This window comes from Sorex fumeus, unplaced genomic scaffold (genome assembly GCF_029834395.1).
Source record: "Sorex fumeus unplaced genomic scaffold, SorFum_2.1 ptg000184l, whole genome shotgun sequence".
NCBI classification, from domain to species: Eukaryota; Metazoa; Chordata; class Mammalia; order Eulipotyphla; family Soricidae; genus Sorex; species Sorex fumeus.
Window position 1 is genome coordinate 1,829,477 of NW_026606241.1, and position 13,909 is coordinate 1,843,385.

Here is a 13,909-nt window from a genome sequence, read left to right on the forward strand (position 1 = left end):
TCTAATCCAGGTCAACCACATAATTTACAAACACCCTACCTGTATCAATCTGGCCCCAGGATTCACTCTCGATGCTATACTTTCTAGATATTTTGAGAAAACCATATTATTTATCCATCATTATAATCATAGAGGAACATCACTGACCTGAAACTTCTGTGTACATTCTCTTCGTTCTTTCGTATTCCTTTGTCACTAGCATCTACATGCATTTTTTTCCGATGGGGCCACACTCATATTGATAGTAGGGCACTGTCTTCAAGAGGCAGCCTCTAACAAGAGGAAAACAGTGCTTCTGTCTCTGAGATCTAGAAGGACCCTTTGGATTCAGGCAAAAAAAATTAAAAAGCTAAACTGGCCTTGAGCCTTCAGTTGGGAAAATAGGACCAGATGCCTACTGGATAAAGTGGTCTTTCTCTAATTTATTTAATCTAAATTGACAAATATCAAGCTACATGAATGGTCAATGGTTGATCAGTGGTGTGGGAATTGGATGATAGTTATGATAGAAGAGGATCCATTTGACAACACTAGTTGGAAATGATCACTCTGGACAAGAGCTGAGTGTTGGAAGCAGGTAAATGGATATACATGATAACCTGTCAGCTTCTTTATTGCAAACCATAATGCCTAAAATGAAAAGAGAAAGAGATAGAGAGAGAAAGAGAGAGAGAGAGAATTACCTGCCATAGAGACCATTACCTGCCATAGAGACAGGCTGGGGTTGGGGGTGACTTGAAGAAGTGGGAGGGAAGCTGAGGACCCTGGTTTTGGGAAAATACACTGGTAGAAGGGATGGGTGTTGGACTATTGAAACACAATCATGAACAATTATGTAATGCTCTGATTCACCCTGATTCAATAAAAAATAAATAATTTATAAATTTTGACCCCAGTTCTTACCAAACCAATGTGAACACATTGCCAACTTTACTGAATACAATCTGTAACTGTAATTGTAAATGTGGAAGAGAAACCATATTGCCCCTCAGAGACAGGTTTCTCTGTAGAAAAAAAATATCGTCTTATGAAGGGTTACTAAAGTTTCCATTTAAAATCCTACCATAATAGTGGTTGGAGTGATAGTACAGCAGGTATTATCATTGCCTTAAATGCACCTAATCTGAGCATAATCCTGAGCATCCCGTATGATCCACTAAGCCCCACCAGGAGTATTTCTTGACTACTGGCAGGTGAGGCCTCAAAACAAAAGAAAACCCCAAAGTATTATTACCACACGCTTTAAAGCATGCAGAGAGTTTACTCTAGATACTCAGATAGTGCATTTACAGAGGGGGATCAAGCTAACAGGCTTCTGGGGCCTGCTTTGGGACTGAAGACTGGACTTCTCTACTGCCTTGCCTCATTGCCAGGGTAGAGGGAACAGGTTTATAAGACCTTGTAGACATTTCCGTAACCAATAGACAAACAATTTAAACTGAACAAAATAGCAATATATATTGAGAAATACATAACTTCTCTGTCACTCCAGTAAAACACCTTAACCTTACTGAGTATTACATTGAGGGTATTACCATACACCATACCCATAGCTATGAGCTTCCTACAAACCACTTTCTATTTGTCTCAAAAGAATTCAAGATCAAAACGCAATCATGAAAGTTTGTAAGTCTGAATCTCATGGTGATTCATTAAAATAAAAAATATATTTCGAGATAAAAGAAAACAAAGATTGAGGTGCTGTGTGTATTCGTTTGAATGTGAAATTCAGGTAACTGTCAGTCACTTTTTATTTTGTTAGCCTGCATCCGTGAACCAGAAATGCTAAGGAAAGGCAGGGTTGTCTGAGATTCTTTATTATTTGAGCCGCAATACTGGGTTTGGCAGAGCCACGTTTATAATTAGTACATCAAAATTCACTGTGCCAAATGCGAAGTCCAAAGTCCTTGGTTGGCCACATGCAAGGCAAATTTTGTAGAAAGTTCCTTAATTAGGGAGTGCTAAATCCTCGTTCCCCCCCGCCCTGCCAATACAAATGTGGCAGGTGAATCTTATGGAAACTTGGACAGATCTCTTATTGGCTAAACTAAAACTTCAAATATCCTAATATTGATCTTAATTTCTAAAACTCTGATAATCAGGTCCACTGAGACCTTCTAATGAATTAGAGCCAAGGTCTGGGTATTTGTTCTGGGTTTTGCAAAACATGCGGAAAAGCTTATAAACAGGCATTGGAGGACTAGGTCCGGTGATGAAGCACAGGGTCTGTAGCCTAACGGTCAGCATCTAACGGTACAGAAGAGAAGCTGGTGGCTGGAGCACAAAGGTTTCCTGGCTAAGGAGCACGCAAATCTGAGCCCTCCCCCAGTAACCAGTCCGCAGGGCTCTAGGCCTTAGCAACAGCCAATGAGAAAGGAGCGGGGCAAAACATGGACCAATAGAAGGCGTGTTCATAGGTATTTCCTGACCCTGGGGCAGGGTTTGCTCATTGCCTGTCTCGACATTCAAGGTTAGTCTGGACTCTAATCTGCGGGGATGAGGTCTAGAAAATTGCACTGTGGATCCTGAGCATCTCGGGTCTCCCAGGAATCCCCAGATGACAGGTCAGCAGGATGGGGGCTGTATTTGCCTAGAGTGGGCCAGGGAGGAATCGACCGTGGGGTCGAAGGAGCTTCACCCAAGACTCAGAGGGTCCCGCTGGCAGGTGGTGGATTAAGTCCTTGGGGGTGAGTCGGATTTGATGGCTGGTGACCAGCGCAGTTTAAACCCTGTTGGTAGAGGCATCTATACTGCTGACATCAGGGATTGGGTTCAGATCTTCCTTTAGAAACTTTCGGGGGAGTTTCCTTCTGACAGCTACTCGCCCTGCTATCCATGTTCTGGGAGAGCCACTCTTGAGTCAGAATAAGTGGTGTGTGTGTCTGAAATGCTTTTGCTGTGGGGATCAGGTGCCAGATTAGGAACTGATAACCCAGGGTGAAACACCCGTTTCTCACCTGTCCAGTAATTATATTTTTTAAAAAACCTTATTTTAAGTAATTATGTGGGGGGTAATTTTTTGTCATGCTTTACCCAGCACATTGTTCCCTCCCCCCACCCCTGCCTCATTTGGACAAAGCAAGAACCAGAGAAATAAACGGGTCAGAGATGTGTTTGTCAATTTTTTGTTTATGACGACTTCAATGAGGGGTAGGTGAGAGGAATTGAGTGGCATCATATTAAAATGTTATCAGTTTCTGAGAATTTAAGTTATGTTATTTTTAACTTTATGATTTAACTACCATGTAATCCCAACAACGGCCATGATCCAGAGATTATCACACCAAGCTCCTGGGAGCGCACGGCCGCATTCACGGCTGTGCGACTTTTTATTTATGTTTATTTATTTTTTCAGGTTACCTTGAATATCCCAACCAAACGGCAGATCCTGGCAAGCTATCCGTGGAATATTCGATATGCCAAATCCAGTAAAAAAATGGATTTTATTCCCTTAACCCTGAATACGGCAGAGTCGAGAAGGATGTGGAAGGAGAGGCTGATAAAATCTCAAGGCCGAACTTGGCTGTCAAAACAAAGAAAGACAAAAATGGTTGTCTGTACTTTCAATGCATGTATGCTGGCATCTGATGCATTCATCGAGGACCTGAAGGTACAAGTGCGAAAGATCAAGCACGACATTAATGGTCTGACCGAAATGAGAAGGCATCAATCACATCACGCCGTTTTTGACACTGGAGAAGAACTGTTCCTTGGAACATGTGACAAAAGAGGTATCGGTGATGTCGATATCATTGTCACCACGAACTTAGCCCTGAGCATTGATTCATTCGAATGCCTAACAACCCGAATCGGATGATTTCACTTGAATAGATGTGGATCACTGCCAGCAGTTTCTATCTTTGTTGCCTATGCACCAACATCCAATTATTGTGAAGGAGAAATTGAGAAGTTCTATATGGAGCTGGAGAAGTTCTATAAAGAAGACCACACCTTCTACAAGATCATTGTTGGTCATTTTAATGCCAAAATAGGACCAAGATTAGCCGATGAACTCCACATTGGGACCCATGGCATAGAATGGAACAAACAGGGTGACAGAGTGTCTGAGTTCACCATGTCAACCAAGACCATCCATGGTAACTCACAGTTCCAAAAGGCTGAATCTAAATGTTGGACATGGGAGTCTCCTGGTGTACGGTTCCACAATGAAATAGACCACATCATATTCAATCGGTGGTTTTGCCTAACTGATGTTGTGTTGGCTCAAAATTCCAAAAGGGATCGGACCACCGTCTCCTTCGTGCAAAATTCTACCTCACAGAACGGGGAGAAAAGAATGCAAAGTTTAAGGAGAGAACTCCCAGTATGAACACCAACTGGGAGCTCTTTGGCTCTGTTGCGGCAACATTGGAGGATGCCGTCATTGACAACATTGACAAAGAATATGATTGAATGATTAAGCACCTCCGTGATTGTGCGAGGAATGCCAAGAGAGAGATAACCACAAAAAACCGCCTTTCTTCGAACACTCTTGAACTTATTCACCAACGTGCTTGGCACATTCGTCAGGCGAGCAAATGTCTGAGCTAGCAAAACAGTTCAGAGAAGTAATCTAGGATGACTTCAAAGACATGATAGCAGCTGTGCTGGTAGATGTGGCAGAAGTCGGCAAAAGCATTCGTAATGCCCGCCTGTCCTTCACCAACTACAAGACCAAGATGACTGCCCTCCGACATCCTGATGGATCTATCATATCTTCCAGAAGGGCAATGGAGAAGATTATTCATGACTTCTACTCAGATCTCTTTAATAGCCACGTCCACTTGCGCACATATCAAATTCCGCGAGATGGATATGTCGTTTCCAATGTTCCCCTTCCGAAATCCAACATGCCATCTCTTCGGTAAAGAAACAAAGAGCACCTGACCCAGCGAAGTTCAGACCTGAACACCTGAAGATCTTACCATCAGTACTCATCAATACACTGGCTTGGCTCTTCACCGCCTACCTGTTTGAATGCAAGGTTCCTTCCCAGTGGAAAACCAGCAGGACTGTACTACTATACAAGAAGGGAGACATTACAACATTGGCAACTATCGCCCAATCTGCCTATTGTCAGTCATGTACAAACTGTTCACTCGAGTCATCCTGAATAGAATTGAAAGAACACTAGATGAAGGACAACCATGCGAACAAGCCAGGTTCTGAAAAGGATTCAGCACCATCGACCATATCCACACGATAACCAAGCTCATTGAGGTTTCTCAGGAGTTCAAGATGCCGCTCTGTCTAAATTTCATTGATTTAAAGAAGGCCTTTGATTCTGTTGAGAATCAAAGCGGTCATAGAAGCCCTATCCAATCAGGGCGTACAAACTCAATACATCAGGATCCTCCGTGAGCTCTATTATGGATTCACTACCAGGATTTCACCATTCTACAAAGAAGTAATCATCCATGTCAAGAGAGGGTTTCGCAGGGTGATACCATTTCACCAAAACTCTTCAGTGCCACCCTCGAGAACATCATGCGATGACTGGAATGGGAAGAAATGGGAGTGAAGATAGATGGTCGGCAACTACACCACCTCTGCTTTGCTGATGACATCGTTCTAATAACAGCAAACATCAGCCAAGTGGAACAAATGCTGACTGACTTCGACCGTGAGTGTGGAATGGTCGGATTATAACTGAATCTCACAAAGAAAATGTTCATGAGAAACAGTCTTGTTTCTGAAGTTCCATTCACTCTCAACAGAACCACCATCTCCGAATGCAACAGTTATATATACCTAGGTCAAAAAATCAACATGATGAATGACCTGGCACCTGATTTACACAGGAGGAAGAGAGCAGCTTCTATGTCTTCAAGAGTGTTGAAGAAATAACTAAGAGGACAAAGAACCTCCAGCTCCGAACACATCTCTTCGATTCCACTGTTCTTCCTGCATTAACATATGCCTCAGATACCTGGACCCTATGAAAATAGGATGAGAACTCTATTCAAGTCTCTCAAAGAGGAATCGAAAGTGCTTTGCTTTGAGTATCACGCTTGACTGAGAGATAGAATCCAGAGTTCCGATCTTTGTCAACGCTCAAGAATCAGGGACGCTCTCTCATTTGCCAACGCATCAAAAATCAGATGGGCTGGACACGTAATGAGGTTTAGAGATGACCAGTGGACTAGAGCCATTACTAACTGTATTCCACGCGATGTCAAAAGATCGCGTGGACGCCCACCTACAAGATGGTCAGACTTCTTCGTCAAGATCCTGAATGATTGTTTTGAGGCTCTGCATGTTCCTAGAACGAGCAGATGCCACTGGGCTACGTGATCACGCAACAGGGATGAATGGAGACGTTACTGGCACCCGCTTGAGTAAATCGATGAGTAACAGGGTATCAAGTGATCAAGTGACTTAACTTAGCCGTGATTCTGGAGTCCAGAGCCCAGCCAGCTTCCCCACTCTAGTGCGTTGATCTCAACTTTCTATATTGTAATTGGGATGCCTCGACTTCAAGGAAACAGTGTGTCGTGGATCTTCACTTGAATCAAGTGGAGAAGCTTCAATTTATGCTATTTCAACTGTAGCAAATACATTCTTCACACCTAAGATGAACACTGATAACTTGGTTTTTGTTAGAATTTGAAATGGCTTCGAAACGTTGCCACGGGCCATGGCAATGACTCAAAGGGCTGGGGCGCATGCCAGGCTGGCAAAAGACCCCAAGTTTGAATGTGGGCTCCCTTTGTTCCCCCCTCCCCGTGTATGCCACACTGGGTGTTACTTCAGCAGCACCAAACTTGGTGGCTCTCAACACTGAAGGTGAATACTGAACTGCACCCCAAACCTTTGGACCCGAACAAGGGTAGTTTTAAAGAGAGGGGGACCCTGTAAGGCACCTCCATGGAGCTCCTTTCCCGTTCCTAGAAACAGATCAAAATAAAATAAGCTTACAGAAAGGCCCTGGGTAGAGAATACTTATTTGTTTCAATCATTTATTGGTTCCAACACCACCACTGTGACTATCCTTCGACCAATATCCCCAGTTTCCTTCCCAATCCCAATCTACCCCCTTTGGCACATAAAAAAATTACTTTGTATTATTTATTCCAACAAAACATTGAGAACGACAAATAGAAGCATCAGAAACTAGATCAGTAAGGGCTGATTAGTGCACATCTGAGTCTTTTAATAAATGTATTTGTGGGGCTGGAGCTATAGCACAGTGGGTAGGGCATTTGCCTTGCAGGTGGCCAACCCGGGTTTGATTTCCAGCATACCATATGGTCCCCTGAGCACTGCCAGGAGTAATTCCTGAGTGCATAGCCAGGAGTAACCCCTGTGCATCGCTGGGTATGACCCAAAAAGAAAAAAATTTTGTTCATTTAAATTTAAATTTTATTTTTATAAATCACTTGATCACTTGACATCCGTTACTCATCGATTTGCTCGAGTGGGCACCAATAACGTCTCCATCCATACTTGACACGTGCTAGTGTAGCCAAATGGTGTCTGTTTGTTCTAGGAACAGGAATGAAGAGCCTCAAACTGATTGTTCAGAGTCTTGATGAAGAAATCTGGCCATCTCTTAGGTGAGCAGCCATGCGATATTTTGACGCCCTGGGAATCCAGTCAGTAATGGCTTTAGTCCAGCAGTCATCTACAAATCTCATTACATGTCCAGTCCATCTGATTTTTGACACCTTTGAAAATGAGACAGCGTCCCTGATTCTTGACCGTTGACGGAGGTCTGAACTTCGGATTCATTCTCTCATTTGAGTGAAGCGTGATACTCCAAGCATAGTTCCTTCAATTCCTCTTTGGGAGACCTGAATAGCGTTCTCATCTTGTTTTCATAGGGCCCAGGTCTCTGAGGCATATGTTAATGCAGTTTAAACAGTGTATTCAAAGAGATGTGCCTGGAGCCAGAGGTTCTTTGTCCTCTTAGCTATTTCTTTGACTCGCTTAAAGGTGTTCCAAGCCACCCTCTTCCTCCTGCGCAACTCAAGTGCCTGGTCATTCATCATATTGACTTCTCGACCTATACGCATAACTGTTGCATTTGGAGATGATCATTCCATTGAGAGTGAATGGAACGTCAGGAACGAGACGGTTTCTCATAAACATTGTCTTTGTGAGATTCAGCTGTAGTCCAACCTTTCCACACTCACGGTAGAAGTCAGCCAGCCTTTTTGCCAGTTGGTTAATGTTTGGTGTTATTAGAACGATGTCATCAGCAAAACGGAGTTGGTGTAGATGCCAACTGTCTATCTTCACTCCCATTTCTTCCCATTGCAGTCATCGCATGAAGTTCTGGAGTGTGGCATTGAAGAGTTTTGGTGAAACGGTATCACCCTGCTGAACCACTCTATTGACATCCATGATCACTTCTTTGTAGAATTGTGAGATCCTTGTAGTGAATTCATAAAAGAGCTCACGCAGGGTCCTGCTGTATTGAGTTTGAACGCCCTGTTTGGCTAGGCTAGCTATCTTCGATCACAGCTTCCATCTCAACAGAAACAAAGGCCTTCTTTAAATCAATGAGCGTTAGACAAAGCGGCATCTTGAACTCCTGAGAAACCTCATAAAGCTTGGTTATCATGTGGATATGGTCAATTGTGCTGAATCCTTTTCAGAAACCGGCTTGCTGGTATGGTAGTCCTTCATCTAGTGTTCTGCCAATCCTATTCAGGATGACTCGAGTTAACAGCTTCTGGATGACAGACAATAGGCAGATTGGGCAATAGTTGCCAATGTCTTGAAAGTCTCCCTTCTTGTACAGTAGTACAGTCCTGCTGGTTTTCCAGTGGGATGGAAACTTGCATTCAGATAGGTAGTGTGTGGAGAGCAGAGCCAGTGTATTGATGAGTTCTAACAGCAGATTCTTCAGGGTTTGGTTCTGACCTTGTCTGGGCCAGGTGCTATTCACTTCTTTTCCGACGAAATGGTGTGTTGGATATCAGAAGGGAGAACGTTGGGAACGACATATCCATCCAGCGAAATTTGGTATGTGGGCAGGTAGATGTGGCTATCGAAGAGGTCCTAATAGAAGTCATGGATAATCTCCTTCTGGAAGATATGATAGATCCATCAGAACGTTGGAGGGCTCTCATCTTGATCTTGTAGTTGGCCATGAACAGCAGGGCTTTGTGAATGCTTTTCCTGTCTTCTGCTGCATCTGCCAGGACTACTGTCCATCTCTCTTCAAGGTCTTCCTTTATCGCTTCTCTTCACTGATTTGCAAGGTCAGTCGTTCGCTTGCAGTTGCCTGAGGCTAGCGCCAAGCCATGTTGGCAAATAAGCTCAAGAGTTTTCGAAGACAGGCATTTTTTTTGGCTATCTCTCTCTTGGCGTTTCTCACACAATCATGGAGGTGCTGAACCAGTCAATCGTATTTCTCGTCAATATTTTTTACGACGGCATCTTCCCATGTTGCTGCAATAGTGCCAAAGAGCTCCCAGTTGGTGGTCGTTCTGGGAGTTCTCTTTTTAAACTTTGCAGCCCTTTCTCCCCACGCCGTGAAGTAGAATTTTGCATGAATGAGACGGTGGTCCGATCCTGTATGGAATTTTGGGACCACAGCGACATTGGTCAGGCAAAACCATCGATTGAATATGATGTGGTCAATTTCGTTGTTAACCATCTACTGGAAGACTTCCATGTCCAACGTTTAGATTTGGCCTTCTGGAACTGTGAGTTACCATGGATGGTCTTGGTCAACATGATGAACTCAGACAGTCTCTCATCCTGTTCATTCCATTCTAGGCCATGGGTCCCGACTATGAGTTCTTCATCTGATCTTATTGCTCCTATCTTGACATTAAAATCACCAAAAATGATCTTGTAGAAGGTGTGGTATTCTTTATAGAACTTCTCCAGCTTTCTGTAGAACTTCTCAATTTCTCCTTCATGATAATTGGATGTTGGTGCGTAGACAACGAAGACAACTACTTTTATAAAGTAGTTGACAATATTTGACAACTGCTTTATATTTGACAATTGCACTTAATATTTGAACACCGATTCCACCACCAATGGACCTTCCCACCATTTTAGATGTTTCCATTTCAAACCCCAACTTCTGTCCCAAAGCAGAACTAAAGTAATTTATTTTCTATTTTTGTTATCAATAAATCACTGAAAATGCTCAAAAAACTTTCCTTAGGGGAGTGTGTGTGAAGATTATTGAATTTCACCCAAGGGCCATTAAACCCTTCTATAAGAGATTACTAATATATTGTTAAATTAAACTATATTTAATGTGGTGTGCTACTTTTGGAATATGAGTGGTGTGAGGTATGTGATATTGTGTGGCCACGCAGTCCAGGATTTCAGTGGCCAGGTCTCGGTTTCTTGGGGTGTGGAGGGGCTTCCCCTGCCCCCCTCCCGGGTACCCTGTATGAAACAGCCTGGCTTGGGGTCCAGCAGCATGGCTATTGTGTGTGTTGTTTTATACTGTCTTCCAAGAGAGAAGAACAATGTGTATCTGGATCGTGTCCATTGATGAGATTATCTGGCCCACATTTTATTCTTGAACCCTTCTGAGCACCAAGTCAGGAATAGCCTGAACACTGCCAGATGTGGTCCAGCATCCGCCTGACTGCCAACTTTTCCCAAAGAGAGAAATGCTTGAGGATGTTAGTTGCACGTCAGAACTTCACATATTGAGGGTTATTTTTTGTTATTTTTTATGTTATAAAGTAGTTCACAATATTTGATTACATTTAATATCCCAACACTAATTCCACCACCATTGTACCTTCCCAACAACATATTTCAAATGTTTCTATCCATCCTGAACTCCAACCCCTGCCCAAAGAAGAAAGGAAATAATATATTTTGTATTGTTTGTTATAAAAAACTGCTGAAAATTCTACAGAAAGGTATCCTTAGAGGAAAGAATGCGAAGATTGTTGTATTTCACCCAGGGACCATTAATCCTTCTATAAGTGATAATGTGTTGTTAAAGGTTTAGTCTTCTGTGTATATATATATATATGTATATATATGTATATATATACATATATATATATACACACACGGACACACACACACATATATATGTAAAAGAACTATTTCCCTCTAAGATTAGTTGCCTCCTTCTTTGAACTCCATCAAATGTGGTGTGGTATTCTTGGAGTATGGGTAGGGTTGTGTCCTATGAAGCGTTACACGGCTGTGAATGTGGCCACGCAGTCCAGGAATAGGTTCACTCATGGGTGAGACTTGACCTGAACATGTGGAGTCAAACCCTGTGCAGGGTCTGGCAGCATTCTTCTGGCGAGTGTCATGTTATGATCTCTTCCGGGAAAGGACATGCGATCTGGATGGTCACCAATGACGAGATTATCTGGACTCAGACAGAGGTTGTTTATGTGCGTGACTATTGACTTGCTGGAGACAGGGCCTTATGTCCAGAGGATCTCTATTCCAGTCCTGCATATGGTGATTCAGTCACGGGTGAGGCTCAGTCCAAATGTATGGAGAGCGCCCATGAGCATGACGGTGTTTGAGTTCTGTATGTTTTCGGCTGCCAGGACTGGGTCCCTTGGGGCAAGGAGAGGTTTTATCCAACCCCTCTGGGGCGCCCTGGGTGAAATAGCCTGGCTCAGGGTCTGGTGGCATAGTTATGTCAAGTGTCATGTTATACTCTCCTCCAGGAGAGAAGGACATGCGACTCTGGATGGTGGCCAATGACTAGATTATCTGTCTCAAACCAGAGGTGGCTTATGGGTGTGACTGCTGAGTTGCTGGAGATAGGGAGATATGGGCAGAGGATCTATTGAGGAATTTTTGATATTTTGGTTGGGTTAGGCCATGGCAGGATTCAGTTTCCATGTCAGAGTGTATCCAATTCTCATTGAATGATGAGAACAGAATGAGTGGAGGAAAAGCAGATTCATTGTAGTATCTGTGGAAAATATCAATCCATGACCATGCAAGTTTTTTTATTATTATTTAAAATAATAAAACTGGACAAACTTGCAGGCTACTGAATGTAACCTGCCCACACGGCAGAGTCTGGCAAACTCCCCATAGCTTACCCAATATGCCAAATACCAGTAACAATGATGGGTCTCATTCTCCTAACCCTGAAAGAGCCTTGAACCTCAGGGGTAGGACGAAGGAGATCTTACTGGGGCCTGCTCGAGGCAATCGACAAACAACAGGATGGTCGTGATCGTGATCGTGATGATTATTTAATTTTTTTAAATTGAATCACCAGGAGATAGGGCATTACAAAGCTGTTCATGATTGGGTTTCAGTCATAAAATGTTCTAACACTCATCCCTCTACCAGTATAATTTCTTAGCACCAGTGTTCCCAGTTTTCCTCCCACCCCTTCAAGTCACACTCCCCAGCCTGCCTTTATGGTAGACACCTCTCTTCTCTCTCATTCTCTTTCGCTTATTTTAGTCATTATGGTTTGCTATACAGATGCTGAAAAGTTATGTATATCCCTTCACCTACTTTCAACACTCAGTTCTTGTCCAGAGTGATCATTTCTAACTATGCTGTCATGAAGAATCCTCCTCTATATTAATTACCCTCTATCTCCAAACCTTTGTGGTAATTCCCAACCATTCACTAGTCCACATGGCCCCTGTTTTCACTGGCCTCGGATATTAGGTTATTTTAAATTTTTTAGATTTTATAAAGTAGTTCACAATATTTGAGTACAATTAATATTCAAACACCAATTCCACCACCATGACACCTTCACACCATCATATTTTGGAAGGTTCCATCCCAAACCCCAACCTGGGACCCAAAAGCAGAACTGAAATAATATATTTGGTATTGCTTGTTATGAAAAACCACTGAACATGATACAAAAAGTTTTCTTAGAGGAAAGAATGTGAGGATTGTTGTATTTCACCCACGGGCCATTAAGCCTTTCTATAAGAGATCATTCAAATGTTGTTAAAGGTTGATCCTTGTGTAATATATATATGTGTGTGTGTGTATGTGTGTGTGTGTAAAAATATTTTCCTCTAAGATTGGTAAGATTGGTTGCCTCTTACATGAACCCCATCAAATGTGGTGCGTTACTCTTGGAGTTTGAGTGGTGTGTGGTATGAAGTATCTTACAGATTCAAATGTGGCCATGCGGTTCAGGAATATGTTCACTTGTGGGTGAGGCTTGGCCAGAGTGCATGGGGAGTGGCCATGATCATGGTGGCACTTGAGTTCTGGAGGGTTTTGGTTACCAGGGATAGGTCCTTTGGGGTGGAAGGGGTCTCAACTGGCCGCCCTCTGGGGCACCCCAAGTGAAACAGCCTAGCACGGGATCCAGCGGCGTGGTTATGGCGAGTGTCATGTTATGCTCCCTTCTGGGAGAGAAGAACATGTGACTCTGGATGGTGGCCGATGATGAGATTATCTGGCACCAGCCAGAGGTGGCTTATGGGTGTGACTACTGTTTCTGCAAACAGGGGGATACAGGTGAAGGATCCCCGTTCCTGGTTCCATCGAACCCTGAGTTCTCACTCACAAAGTCCCGCATAACTGGGTTTTCTGGGGATTCAGTCATACGTTGAGGCTTGGCCCAAGCATACGGAGAGTGACAGTGAGCAGGGCGTTGGTTGAGTTCTGGAGGTTTTCAGCTGCTGGAGCTGAGTCCCTTGGGGTGGGAATGCGACAGTTTTTAGGTTTGTCAGGATACTCCTATCACAGTGCTCCCATTCCTCTGTGTTTATTTGTGACCTCTTTCTTTGTGCATTGCTGGGTGTGACCCAAAAAGGAAAAAATGACAAAAAGAGAAAGAAAGAAATATTGTTATCATGCTAAATGAAATGAGTCAGAAAGAGCAGAACAGACATAGACTGACTGCACTCATTGTGGAATATAAACATGAGACTGACACCCAAGGGCAGTACACACAAGGCCCAGGAATATTACTCCATGGTTGGTAGCCTGCCTCATGAGCTGGGGACGGGCAGCT

General features: G+C 43.3%; 1 long non-coding RNA gene across 1 annotated transcript in view; it reads left to right on the forward strand.

Annotated features, from left to right (window-relative positions):
* Positions 1–13,909, forward strand: part of LOC130017272 (uncharacterized) — a 546,772-nt gene that overhangs the window by 329,511 nt on the left and 203,352 nt on the right. The window lies entirely within an intron of this gene.